At 43.0% G+C, this 13,621-nt stretch overlaps 1 protein-coding gene across 2 annotated transcripts in view; it reads right to left on the bottom strand.

The window, feature by feature from the left end:
• The window catches only part of THSD4 (thrombospondin type 1 domain containing 4), a 576,361-nt gene that overhangs the window by 108,259 nt on the left and 454,481 nt on the right, over positions 1-13,621 (bottom strand). The window lies entirely within an intron of this gene.

Below are 13,621 nucleotides of genomic sequence, written 5' to 3'. Positions count from 1 at the left end.
TCCTCTTCCAGCATTATGAAGCACCAAGCACATTTTGTATCTCTCTCACGTTGCCTGTTTTACCATTATACACACAGGAAGTGAATAAATATTTTAGCTCATCTTTCCATCACATTACTGTCACATAACTTTCTCACTGTTATAACTTATAATTTTGAGATAGTTTAAGACTCACAAGAAGTTACAAAAACAGTACAGAGCATTTCAGTGACCCATCACCCAGGCTCCTCCAATGACAGTATCTCACATTAGCACAGCATGTTGTCAAAACCATGCGTATCATGGACATCAGTATAACATATTAACTCAAGGATAAACCTTATTTGGATTTTGCCATTTTTTACCTGCACTTTCTCTTGGTGTATAGGTCTATACAATTTTATCACATCTATAGCTTCATGTGCTTTGTTGCTTTCTTTAAAGCAGCCGGTATTCTCCTCTAAAACATGGAGGTAGAAGTTGATAAGTGGAGCTGACGTCATTTAGCAGGAAAAGCAGTTCGGCACGAGGGAAAGAATGTTGCACTGGGAATCAGGAAACCCGGAGCATAGTCCTGGCTCAGTCCCTGACTTATGTGTGGTGCTGGGTGGCTTGCTTCTCTCTGGGCTTGGTGCCGAAAACATTTCCACCACCATCCAGATCTTTCAGGGGACGGTGCTCAGAAATGAATCTGACCTGAATTCTGGTTTGCAGATCAGAAGTCTGGTCAACTGGTCTCTGATGGGGTTGACTTAACAGTGCTGGTCTGTGTCTCTAAACTCTTTCAGAGGCACCACCAAAGTGCTGTTGATCAGCCATTCTGAGCCTCAGTTGATCTGTGGCTGGGGCGGTACCTCATAGCACTATTGGGAGGATCAGCTGAGGTAAACACAGAAGGCATTTAGCAGGATGCTGGATAGAGTGGCTTCTCAGGCAACTCTGGGCTTATCATTGTCTTCATAGACTTGATTTCAGCTGGAATCTATCCATTTTAAAGTAAACCCCATCCTTATATAAGTGTTCAGACTCACTCTTATTTCTATAGCACTTTCTATTACTTCTCAGTTGCAGATATTCTCTTCTTCATTTGGAGAAATTCAGAAAAGCGTGAAGTGCTAAGAAAGGGCCAAGTTCTCCATAAAGGTAAGACAGCTTACATGGCTCCTTTGCACCCTTACTTCTCCAATAGCATTGAGTGATAAAGGACAGGACAAACATCTGGTCCCTGGCCCCTGATCTATACTTCATCTCTCTCTCTCTTTTTTTTTTTTTCGCTCACCATGTACTGTCGTTCAAAAGAGATATTTCTTGTGGTTACAAAGGCAATTGGACAACTATCATATATCCTTATACTCTTCCAGTGATTTTTGCAACATGTTGTAGGAAAATTTTATAGGTTGTAAGCCAACACAGGAGAAATTGCTCAAGAATTGCCTCCAATTGTATGCCAAAATTAACCTAAATGAAATTTCCTGTGGGAAATGAGCAAGCTGGATGACATATTTGGTGGTGAATTTCACAGGGAGGAGGCCTCTGTACATCATGGCAGGGTAGGCTGGTGCCAGGCGTGCAGATAGTGGAGCTTCTGATTCCCTAATGGGAAGCAGATGTTTCTGTGTGTGCTCAGTAAACACATCAGATAGGGTAAACTCAACTGGTTGGTTAGAAGACACCGACAGGTAAAACAATGTGCCTTAATAACCATGCTTTCCCAACAGTGTGGGAGAACGTTATTATTAAAATGATTAGTCGCTAACACCAATTTACTTACATTTATGGTGAGCTAATTCATGGAAATACACATGGATGCCCAAACTTTTATTCATGACACCCTGTTGAAAGCAATCTTTTGCCTATGATAAGTATCTCCCTCTTATTACGGTCAGGAATGTAGATCAATACCACCTTCCTGGAAAGCTATTTAGCAATATATACTGTCTGACCCAAGAATCCTTCTAGGAATTTACACTAAGGAAATTATAAGAAATGAGGCCAACAATTTCTCTATGAAGGAGCTCATCACAGTATTATTATTAATGAAAACATGGAAACGTCCTAAATGTCCAACATAGGGAAATAGTTAAACACTATACAGAAATCCTCTGGGAAACACGGGAGGGATCTTTTTCCAGTTGTTTTTCTCACGAAAATCTTCTAGCACTTGTGCCAGCACGACTGACCCTCAATATAGTTTGGTAAATGTTTCCTGAGGAGCCTGTACTATGTGCCAATACGGTGTTAGGCAGGGGAGACATGAAGGTAAAACCAACAAGGTTCCTCCTTATGGTCTAAATCAGGGGTCAGCAAACTGCTGCCCACAGGCCGTATCTGGCCCATCACCTGTTTTTATAAATAAAGATTTATTGGAACACAAACATGTCCATTACTTACAGTTTACTCACTGTCCAGAGCTGCTTTTGTGTTATAACAGCAGAGTTGAGTAGTTGCAACAGAGACAGTATGGCCCACAAAGCCTAAAATACGTATGATTTAGTGATTTACAGAAAAAAAAAAAAAAAAAGCCAACCCCTGGTTTAAATCAAAAGGCAGACACGATGCCATCTTTCAATATGGCATGTGTATGTTCAGAGGGAGGCATGCAGAGCCCTGCACAGACAAGGCCGAGGCTCAGGGTGAAGGCTCCAGTCTGCCCCTGACTGGCCCTCATCCCGCTGCCCACTTGATCCGTCCCAATGTGTCTCAACTATAATACGGAAGGCAAAGAGTTACCTTCTACCTCAGTCGTTTTCTTTTTTTCCTTAAGCAGAAAACACATACTTTTCAAACAAAACCTCATGCAGAAACAGAGAGAACTCCAATACGTAAAATGAGAAAAGCAGAACTGTTCTGGTTGAAGAGGGGCTGGCAGGGTTCGGAAGCCCGCGTCTCACCTTCCTGCTGGCTCTTCTCCCTCACGGCCACGGTTTCTCAACTGCGGCTCTAGTGCCAATTTGGCCTAGATAGTTCTTGGTTGTGGGGATTGTCTTCTGCATTGTAGGATGGTTAGCAGTATCCCTGGCTTCTACCCACTGGATGCCAGTAGCAACCCTCCCCCTCAGTATGACAAACAGAAACGTCTCTGGACATTGCCAAATGTCCCTTTGGGAACAAAACCACCCCCGGTTGAGGAGCACTGCTCTAGTTTATTCCACAGCTCACGGAACACCTAGGAGCACAGATCCCCTGGAAAAAAAGCTTTAAAACAATGGCAATTTCCTAGAAGCGCAAAAACAGTCATCTGTAAGTGTCAGAAGCTGATGAGCACAGAATACTTAATTATCCAGTTTTAAAAAACACTTCCCCACTGTTGTCAGGCTAGCCAGTAGCCTTCTAGAGCTCTTGAATCTTGCCTTTTGGCTAAACTTCATTATGAGCAGGGTTATGTACTGGAAAGAGCACAGTGCCTGGTATACAGTAGGTGCATAGTAAGTGTTGAATGAAGTAGCAGCTGCTTGAGGAATCAAGAGATCAAAATGATAGGAACCAACTTGCTTCTTGAACTGGATCATCTCTAAGTCTCTTCTGGTGCTAAATTGTGTCTGGGGAAAAAAAAAAGATACAGCCCTGATGTGAAGAATCCTGCCATGTCTAAAGTCAGAGGAGTTTGCTTCATGTAGGACAAAATGAAATCGGAAACAGGAATCAACGGGAAACAAACTGACAATGTCATTCATTTGGAGGGAAGAAATGGTCCATGCGATAAAAGGTATTTTGGCTTCCTTAAAGAAGGTAATTGTGAAACTGGCGATCTGGTTTTAGTGAAGCTTATGGCTGTCCCTTTTCAGTACCTCATCTTATTTCATTAGAGAATAGCACCTCACCAAGTGATTCCACTGGAAGAAAATGTTGGTGCTCTCCTAGGATAAAATTGGGTGAGAATCAACTACACAAGTGTTTACAAATCTGAGGGAAGTAGTGCTGAGAGGGAAACATTTGATACGCAGTGAGAGAATTACCACCCCAGTTCCCACTAGGGTCGTCTTTCCCTGGAGAGTAGGGGGATTCCAGACTCTAAAATTTCAGTGCTTCGCTTTCATGATCTTCCTCCCTGATGGACTGAAATGGCTGGGGGCGGGGCATGAATGAATTACAACAAGGACAACGGCTCTATTATAAAAGTAAGGTGTCCATATTTCTGTACAGAATAGTAGAAACCTCTGGACTTCCACTTTACTTTTAAAATGTAAGGCTGACTGGTAAATTCTCTGTTTAAAGAGAATTCTGTTTAAAGTATTTGGTCAGATTGTATCTGCACTCTGTAGGGCCTCAGGAGGGATGGGTCTGTGAGGAGCTGTGGTCTGGGCAGCCAAGGGGTCAGGGTTAGGAAGTTTCTTGCAGAAAGGAGCAGAGAGATACTTGTCTACACTCTACAGGGCAAAGTTCTGGAAGCTGGATTACTAGCAAAAAGGCAAGAGCGAGTTGGGCGGATGAACTGTGCTCTAGGATGGAGGCTGCTTGCACACTGGCCCAATTTACACGGCCTCCTGGGTGCAGACAGCCGGGATCCACAGGTCCGATCAAAAGGCCCTTGGAGGACTGTGGGGGAATCCAGGGACCAGCAAAGAGGGAGGCTCGCGGTTGTCCTCGTCATTTCCTTGACTCACAGCCTATCTCTAGACCTGCCTGTTTGCATTTTTCTCCACAAGGTGGCACCTACAAGCCTTTGTAAAAGGGTACTCACATAAGCAACTAGTTTAGGGACATGAAACAGTGGTTAAACATTAAAAGGAACGATAGTCGAGAAACATAAGAAGGGTAGACTCAGAAATTCAGGGTGACTATATTTACTGTGCTCTTATGTGCAAGTTGCTGCCATGTTGTTAAGATGTGATGTTCATTTCTCAAAATGTTTTCGTGGAGCATTTCAAAACGTGGGTGGGATATTCAGGACTTTTATTTCCAAAATGTTCAAGAAAGTGCTTAAAAAGCTGTGTGAGTTAAATTTTGGGGGCTACATGGGCTTTTTCGATGTCACTGGGTGATCTCTTCAGGGATGGTTGAGAAGACTGGCTGTGTGGGTGGGTTAGTGGGTGAGGGACAGGAGATGAGAAGAAAAGCTGGCTACCAAAGCACGAGGGCCCGAATCCCAAGACTCTTGAGTGGGGGAAGGACACACTGAAACGCTGTTGTTGGAAGACGCTTGGCAGACACAGGCAGTGGGTTAGAGATGGAACAGACTAGAGATTGAGAAGCACACAGACAACTACATTAAAATGGGCACAGAGGGACGGTGGCCTGGACCAGAGAGATGGAATTAGAACAGAGGGCAAGGGCACACCAACGTTAGGCTGGAGGAATGACCAACAGAGTGATGAAGGATGGTCTACTGAATGTGAAGTAAGGAAGACTTGGAGGTCTGTGACTTTGGAATCTGGAAGATTAGTAGTGTTGCCTGTTTCAGGCAGAAGCTTTCCTAGGGAAGTAGGCCTTGGATGGAGTCATCTTAGAGCGAGGGTCTGAGTGTACATCTTGATAATCACTAATTCATTCATTAAATTTAGTCATATTAATTCTCTCTCCCTCTTTCACTGGAACTTTCCTCTAGAACACAAAACAATTTTTTTTTTTCAATGGAGCACAGGCTCCGGACGTGCAGGCTCAGAGGCCATGGCTCATGGGCCTAGCCACTCCGCGGCATGTGGGATCCTCCCGGACCGGGGCACGAACTCGTGTCCCCTGCATCGGCAGGCAGACTCCCAACCACTGCGCCACCAGGGAAGCCCTAAACATTTTTTAAATTTTAGCTTTTTGGATAGGTATCCTTCCAAACTATATTTTTCACTCCTCTCTTCTGATTTTCTTTTTTAAAAATCAAGAATAATAAGCACTATTTGACCTTCTCTAGCCCCACTGTTACCCAAAGTGTGGCCCACAGACCAGAAGCATAGGCATCATCTGAGAGCTCGTTAGAAACCCTGGGGCCCACTGCAGGCTTAATGAATTGGAGCCTACATTTGAGTAGCATCTTCAGGTGAATCCTGTGCTATCTGAGATTATTTGACTTTCTGAATCACTTCTTGTTTGCTCCCAGTTCTTTCTACTTTTCCCAAGTTGCCCAACCAATTCTCCCACCCGGTCAAAACAAAGACAACACAACACCATCACCCTCTAGGTTAAAAATTAAAAAGAAATAATGCCTTTGGGAAGCTTTTCTCTGTGATATTTTTAATAGGGACTGGGTGGAGGCAAGACACACATTCCTAAACAGAGTCTCTTGAGAATCCCAGTACTGGACAGCAGGAAGGGCTCTGGGAGACCCAGCCCCTTGCTCCAGGGATGAAGAACAAAGTCTCAGGAGGGGAAGTGATTTCTCCAGGGTGGCAGAGAGAGGACTTCCTCTCTCTAGAGGCTACAGGCTAGAGACGCCTCTTCATGACGCTATGATGTCCCCCTGCTCCTCTGAGGCAGGGTTTTAATGTTTCCTCACTTAAATGGTCTATGTTCTTTTCTTTCTTCTTCTTACATCCCTGTAACCATGTGAAAAAGGTTTTGTCTACCAGCTAGAATAGCGACTCCTTTTGGAAAGCAAACTGTCTCTGTGAAAATACTTGGATAAACTGCATGGGCTGGGAGGTGGGACCCTGAGGCCTGGGGGTCAGCAGAAATCAAGGCAACAAGAGATAATGGCTAAACGGAGATATAACTAAATAGGAGAAGAGTCTGGTTTTGCTTCCAGAGCTGGAGACAGAACAAAGGGACAGAAAAGAGAAGGAGGAGAGAAGTTACGAGATTGTGGAGGGTCAATGAGAAGCCCTGAGTGGCTGGGAGCACTGTTAACACTGACCTTGAATCTGAAGTGTGTTTGCTGTGATTTAAACCTCTCTTTGTTCCCAGACTTCCCAAGTCTTCACTGAAGACTTAACATAACATCTCCGTTATGCTTATTTTCCTGCCTTTAAAATTCCCGGTTTAGGTTCCTTTAACCCCTCTTCATTTCCATAATCTGAAATAAGAATTTCTCTTCTATGCTCCCACATCTTCAAAAGTATTTCTTCTAGACACAGGGATGCCCGCCTAAGAGCATCCCTAATGTATTCCTGCAGGTGACATCATCTTTCTGAGCCTTAGTTTCCTTCCCTGTAAAGCAAGGGTATTGAAATATAGTTTCTCAAATCTGTTGTGAAGATTGAATGAAAACATGCAGATGAAGGCACCTAATTCAGAACCGGCTTGGACTTGGGGCTGGAAAAATGTTGGCATGCTTTCCTTCTCCTTGAGGGTGCACCTGCCTCCCTTCAATGGCCTGTCCCTGGGCATGGACATTCCCATGGGAATCCTTACTCTCACACCAGGCACACACATTTCTACTCTAACAGAGGAGGTTGTTCTGTTTGCACTGTCCACAGAAACCCCACTTCTATTTACACACGATTCTCAAGTGGTGTTCCAGGCCAGGGTTGTAACGGCAAACTGCTATGATCTATTTGCATTTCAATAACATTCTGGGACAATGGGGATCAAGAATTCCAGAGATTTTCTTATAACTTTGTTACCTCTCTATTTTTTTTTTAAAAAGTGTGGGTTTGCTTGTTTTGTTAGTCTTTCCTGGTTTGTCTTAGAGACCAGTTATGGAAAGCCTCAGACGTTGTAAAGAGGTTATGTTCATTTCAGAAACAGCAAGGGAAGCTGTGGGTGGGGCTCACAGCTCAGGCATGTTGAAGCACTGTCTTAGATGGACTGTAGGTGGAAAACAGGTGCAAATAGGGATTCAAGCAACTCCCAGGGATTCAGGCAGTAGGAAGCCCCACATATATATTTGATAGCTGTCATGGGTAGAGTACTGGCCACGTGCTAGGCACCTAACATGTTATCCTGTTTAATTACCTTGACTATCCCTACTTTATCGAAGCTCACAGAAGATAAGTAATGTGTAACACAGAGGTGGTGATGGTGGATTTGAATGAAGGGACTTCTGGCTCTTTCTGGCATAGTCCCTTAGCCCAGTGGAAATCTTTCTTTACCTTAAGAACAGAACCTGGTAGATGGCCGACCATGGGCTACGTATACTGAGGGCTAGAATGTCCAAGAAATCAAATAAGGCTAATTCCCTCTTATTGTTCTATCTCTAGGGCTGCTCTCTGGCTTTCCCCAAGACCTTTTCACGGGGTGCTACTTACGGTCTGAGGACTCCCACAAGGGCCGACTGAACTGTTTCCACATCTCCTTCCTATAGCTTCTCTTTGTTCTCTTGTCCCCCCCTAAAGTCCCATGCTGTCTCTTTCCCCTCATGCAGCGCTCATTCACCTAAGGGAGGGGACATCTATAACACCATCCTTTCTTTCATAACAAATTCATAGGTCCAAACTTATTTATTGAAATAGTAACTAGCTTTCTCATTTGTCTTGCTGGGAATGGAAACTGTTGGTGCACCAAGCTGGGAAATATTTATGACTCAAGGACAAACATCATTCCATGAGAGATATCATTACCCAATCCAAGAGCTTGCTCTTTAGGGCTAGACTGACCAAGACATCAAATAAAGATAATTCCTTCTTATTCTCTCTCCTAACCATAGGTGCATCCAATGTGAATATTTATTTCATTAAGAAATAAAGGGGCTTCCCTGGTGGCACAGTGGTTAAGAATCTGCTTGCCAATGCAGGGGACACAGGTTCGAGCCCTGGTCTGGGAAGATCCCACATGCCTAGGAGCAACAAAGCCCATGCGCCGCAACTACTGAGCCCACGTGCCACAACTACTCAGCCCGCGTGCCACAACTACTGAAGCCCGCACGCCTAGAGCCCGTGCTCCACAACAAAAGAAGCCACCACAATGAGAAGCCCGCACACCGCAACAAAGAGTAGTCCCCGCTCGCCGCAACGAGAGAAAGCCTGCACAACAGCAAGGAAGACCCAACGCAGCCAAAAATAAATAAAGAAAATTAAAAAAAAAAAGAAAGACAGACATTGTGTTCCATGCATGCTCAGAAGGAAGAAATTTGGCTGAAATATTTAAACACGAAGGCTCCTTCACGCTTCTTTTGAAGGATGTCTAAGAACAGGGTTATCTGTCAAACTCAATGTGTTCCATAACAATAATTCAGGTGGCAGCCAGATGAATAATTCTCACGCTTGCAGAAAACTTCCCTTCTTCTGCAACTTTAACCCTTCTTCTGCAACTTTAAACCAACTTTAAGGTAGGTAGGGCAATGGCAGATAGGATACCCACACATGGCTTCCAAGTGACTGCATCACCTATATGCGCTTGTGTACGTAAATATTTAGGACATGCAAACCAGTTGGATAAACATTGATTCTTCACCATCTTTGGTGGAACCCTGAAATTCTTAATTTTCACCAGCCCCTTCTTTAAACAGATCACACTTATGAGCTTTTAAGTCATGCCCCCCAGATGTATAAGCGTAAGAAAGGCTAATGTTGTGATTTCAGGTAATCTATCCTGCATGTGGCTGTGAAATTTATCTTCCCAAAATACAGCTGTCATCATGTCAGTCCTCTGGCTCAAAAGGCTTCCTGATGTCAGTTGTCACTTAAACAAGATGATTATTTTCTCCTAGGCATTATGCCTATATTTAAGTTCCTGATTCCAGGTGGAAAGGAGTGCCTGGGGCTATAGTGTCTCAAGAGTGAGCTTTACCCCAGGTGTGATAACTGAGTGAAAGTAGAAATTTTGAAAATGATCCAGCATCATTCCACTTTGACGGCAAAAATACTTTGTTAAAGTGACAGTACCTATTAATTAGCAATGCTAATTATTAATTCTGCTCTAATCTGTTGGGTTGGTTTTATGATAATAAACGGAGACAAAGTTTGTAAAAAGCATCTGACACAGGCGAGGAACTCAATACATATTATGTTTTATTTAAAGTCAAGTTAAAGATAACATAGAGGGCAAATTCAAAGAAATACAAACAAATGATATTCATTCCTAGCTTAAACAATAGCTACCTTGGAATGTTACTTAGCTAGAGAACAGCCGGACTGCGTATACTTCAAGGAATGTGGAATGGCAGCAAATATGGAAGTAAAAAGAAAAGCATTTCTCTGGCAGAGTAAAAGCAACCCTAGTTAAAAGAGAACCAGAGCCAAAGTCAAAAAGAGTCAAAAATTCAGTTTTGACAATTGATGGACTCTCTGGACCCTATAAGAAAGGCAGGTTCTCATTATTCAAAGGAGTCCATAGAGGTGCTGATGGATGCCAAGAAAAGCAACAGAAAGAAAGGAAACTGGTACTTGTTGAGAATCTAGTAAGGTGACAATATTTACTTCCATTTTAATAGAGAAGGAAAGAGGTCATATAGCTGAGGGTCAGACCACGAACCCACAGCTATCTGGCTCAAACTCTTAGAAACAGAATGATAGGGTGGAAGCCAAACAGGCGAGGTGAATAGTGACTGAGACACTGAACACAGCGGTGAACAGCACACACTAAGGGGGAAAAGCAGAAGCTACAAGAGAGGGAGTGAGAACAGCTCTGGAAATGGGTGAATGCAGTGCCCACAAAGGCAAGCGTCCTCTGGATGAGGACATGCAGCCTGGGGTTGACAGTGACGGAGAGAAAAATGGCTTCTGACTGCCTGCTCTTCCCTGATAGTTCACGGAAGGGAGTCTCTTAATATTGTGTTGGACTTGCTTTTTATAGTCATGGGAAAGCTGCAATTTCTCAGAATCTTTGGATTCTCTCTTATCCATTGTCTCCATGTGTTGCCTGAAGCCCTGGCACGAAAAATTTTCCCAACCACTTTTTCCTGTTGTAACAAAAGGATCTGATGGAGGCTTTCTCTCCAGTACAGACCCAAGGGTCTTTAAATCTTTTGGACAGCCTCTATTTCCTATTAGACGCACTCTGCCTTAAGCCTCCAGAATGTTCTCTTTTGACTAGTGAGTGGAAAGGGAAGCTAAAATCATGGCATCACGAGCTTATAGACCAGGATTTCTCCAAGACCACCTTTTCTCTGAGTGTATTTGAGTCATCCTAGCAATCCTGGGGCTTACCTTTTGAGGCCTAAGGTCACCCTCGTTGAGACTGTATTCTATATGTTTGAGGACTACAAAGAAATCCCTGTAGATTCAATTTGCTCAGCTTGTATTTTAAGTAAGATAGGAAACAGCCTGCTCTTTTTAAGGTACAGAAACTTCTAGAGATCTTGAGCAGAGGAAGGCTATAAACCTATAACTTAATAGGTGCTTTGGTAGAACATTGATTTTGAGTGGTTAACTAAGATTTTACCCCTGAGATGAGAAGTGAACTGGAGTGCTCCAGAGTTATTGAAGTGTCTACCTGAACACCGGAAAAATCTTTGCCTCAAATAAGTTGGGAATAGTGACATTGTTGACACAAGGCCATTCAGATGGTAACTAGCAGAATGACTTATCTGCTTCTTAGGATGGCTGGAAAACAATATCATCAGCGTAGACGAGGATGTGTGTCTTCCTCTCTGCTGTCGTTCAAAGTCATCGACAAATTGAACCAGGTTTTTTTTTTTTTTCTTTTTTTAATAAAAGCTAAAATGTCAGGGAACAGAACACAAACAAGGGTGGCATAGGGCATTGACCTAGCTGGCCATGAAAAGCAAATTTGGATTTCTTCGTAAATTTGGACCTTGCCGTTGCCAGTGAGTGTTAGCAAATACCCCACTGTCTCTCCTTGCTGTAGAAAACCACAGTTCTCTATTTTATACAAACATCACTAAAGTGGGTAGGAACAATAATAAAATGGAGTTTCAGCAAAGGATGTCCTTTTCAAAAAATATAACTTTGAATTTCTTTTCCTAACAGATTTTTGTAATACAGAGAAGAACAAAATGGTCCAACCCACAGGAGGAGGAGGCGGCTTATCATAGTAAAATCAGTCTTCTTACCAAGTATTCCCACTAAATAAAGAATGCTAGAATCACAGACTTAGAGCGGAAGAAACCATAGAAGTCATCTGGTCTAACCAAGGTCGGAGGAGGTAACTTAAGGGGCCAAGATCCACACGCGTGTCAGCCTAGGAACTACTGTTCCCTGCTGAGACCCTGGACAGGTCACTGGGGCTAATTTCACTGATAAAACGTGTGTGCTAGACTAAATAGGCTTTCAAGCTATTCTACAGTTGTATTTTAATGTTTTCATAATCTTTAAAACATGTCTGTAAAATAGGAAGAACTTGATAAACATCCTTTTTAACCATTGTATATGCCTAATTATAACACACTGGACACTGCTGTATTAACTCATTCTTAGGCAGCCCTCAGGACAAACTGCTCCCATTTTTAATCAAAGAGATTGCCTGTCTACAATTTGCAATTTGTTGTCTGTCTTAATCAGGAATGCCTCAAGAACTGTAAGCTAAAATAAAATTCAGAAACAAATTGGATGCTCAGGCATCTAAAATCATTTTCCATATTCTAAGCGCTAAAATTTCTACTCAACGAAATAGCCACATGCTCACTAATTGCTATTATAACAGTTAGATGCTAATGTTTTAATTAAAATTAATACTAACACAACACATCGAGTTTTTAAAAATTTATTTTATGATTAGGATCTCTCATACCACTTTGTTTGGAAAAAAGAGCATTGCTGCTAAAAAGTGAAGACTATAGGGCTTCCCTGGTGGCGCGGTGGTTGGGAGTCCGCCTGCCAGTGCGGGGGACGCGGGTTCGTGCCCCGGTCCGGGAGGATCCCACGTGCTGCGGAGCGGCTGGGCCCGTGGGCCATGGCCGCTGGGCCTGCGCGTCCGGAGCCTGTGCTCCGCAACGGGAGAGGCCGCGGCATTGGGAGGCCCGTGTACCGCAAAAAAAAAAAAAAAAAAAAAGTGAAGACTATAAGATTAGATAATTTAGCACAAGCATAGCACTTATTTTTATAAAATGCCTTACATAAATTAACACATTGAATTTTCCCAACACCCCAAGAGGTAGATGATATTAATTCCGTTTTAGAGATGAGAAAACTGAGGCACAGGGAGGTTGAGAAAATTGTCCTAGATTAACAAGCTATTGAGCTAGAATGTAACCTGGGCAGTCTGGTCGCAGAACATGGACTGTTAACTCCAACTCTCACTACCTCTCCTGATGACCTCATGGGTGCCTGGTGACCCTAACTTTGTAAGACATTTCCCTTCTTGGCAAGAACCCTCTCTATCTGTTTGTTTGACCCTCTCCCACTGTCAGGGAGCTCCCCACCTGCCGTTCATCCCTGAAAGACTCTGACTTGTAACAAATCCTCCCTTTGGAAACCACTCTCTTGTGTACCTTCCACCAGTGCTCCAAGCTCTGATCTCTGGAGACCTTTGGACACTGGCCTGTCCCACTTCCTTTCTAATATTTTCCATTTGGTTTGACGTTTTTGCCTAAAACAGTCCTTTTCCTCAACATTATCCCCTCTTTGTCAGGACTATGGGATGAGACTCTGGTGCAAGGAAAGCCCTAGATTTCCAGCTCCAAAGATGAATCATCTAGAATAACTTTACTGATGTACAGTATCAAAAATATATTTTCAGTATCAGACCTTTTCTAGCATTTGGTTTTCCAGAGAAAACAGGGGCTTGAAAATACCCCTTTTGCGAATCTTCTTTCTATGACAAAGTATTTGCCCTTTTCACTCTTCTATTAAAAAGATGACATAAGAAATTTTATACTGTGAAAAAAGATAATATTACTATTAAATAGCAATGACACTGAGTAATAACTGGAAAC

Source organism: Aethalodelphis obliquidens, unplaced genomic scaffold, assembly GCF_003676395.1.
Source record: "Aethalodelphis obliquidens isolate GAN/ISIS:26980383/991018 unplaced genomic scaffold, ASM367639v1 scaffold26, whole genome shotgun sequence".
Taxonomy (NCBI): Eukaryota; Metazoa; Chordata; class Mammalia; order Artiodactyla; family Delphinidae; genus Aethalodelphis; species Aethalodelphis obliquidens.
The sequence above is the reverse complement of the archived record's forward strand: the minus strand, read 5'-3'. Positions and strand labels throughout refer to the sequence as shown.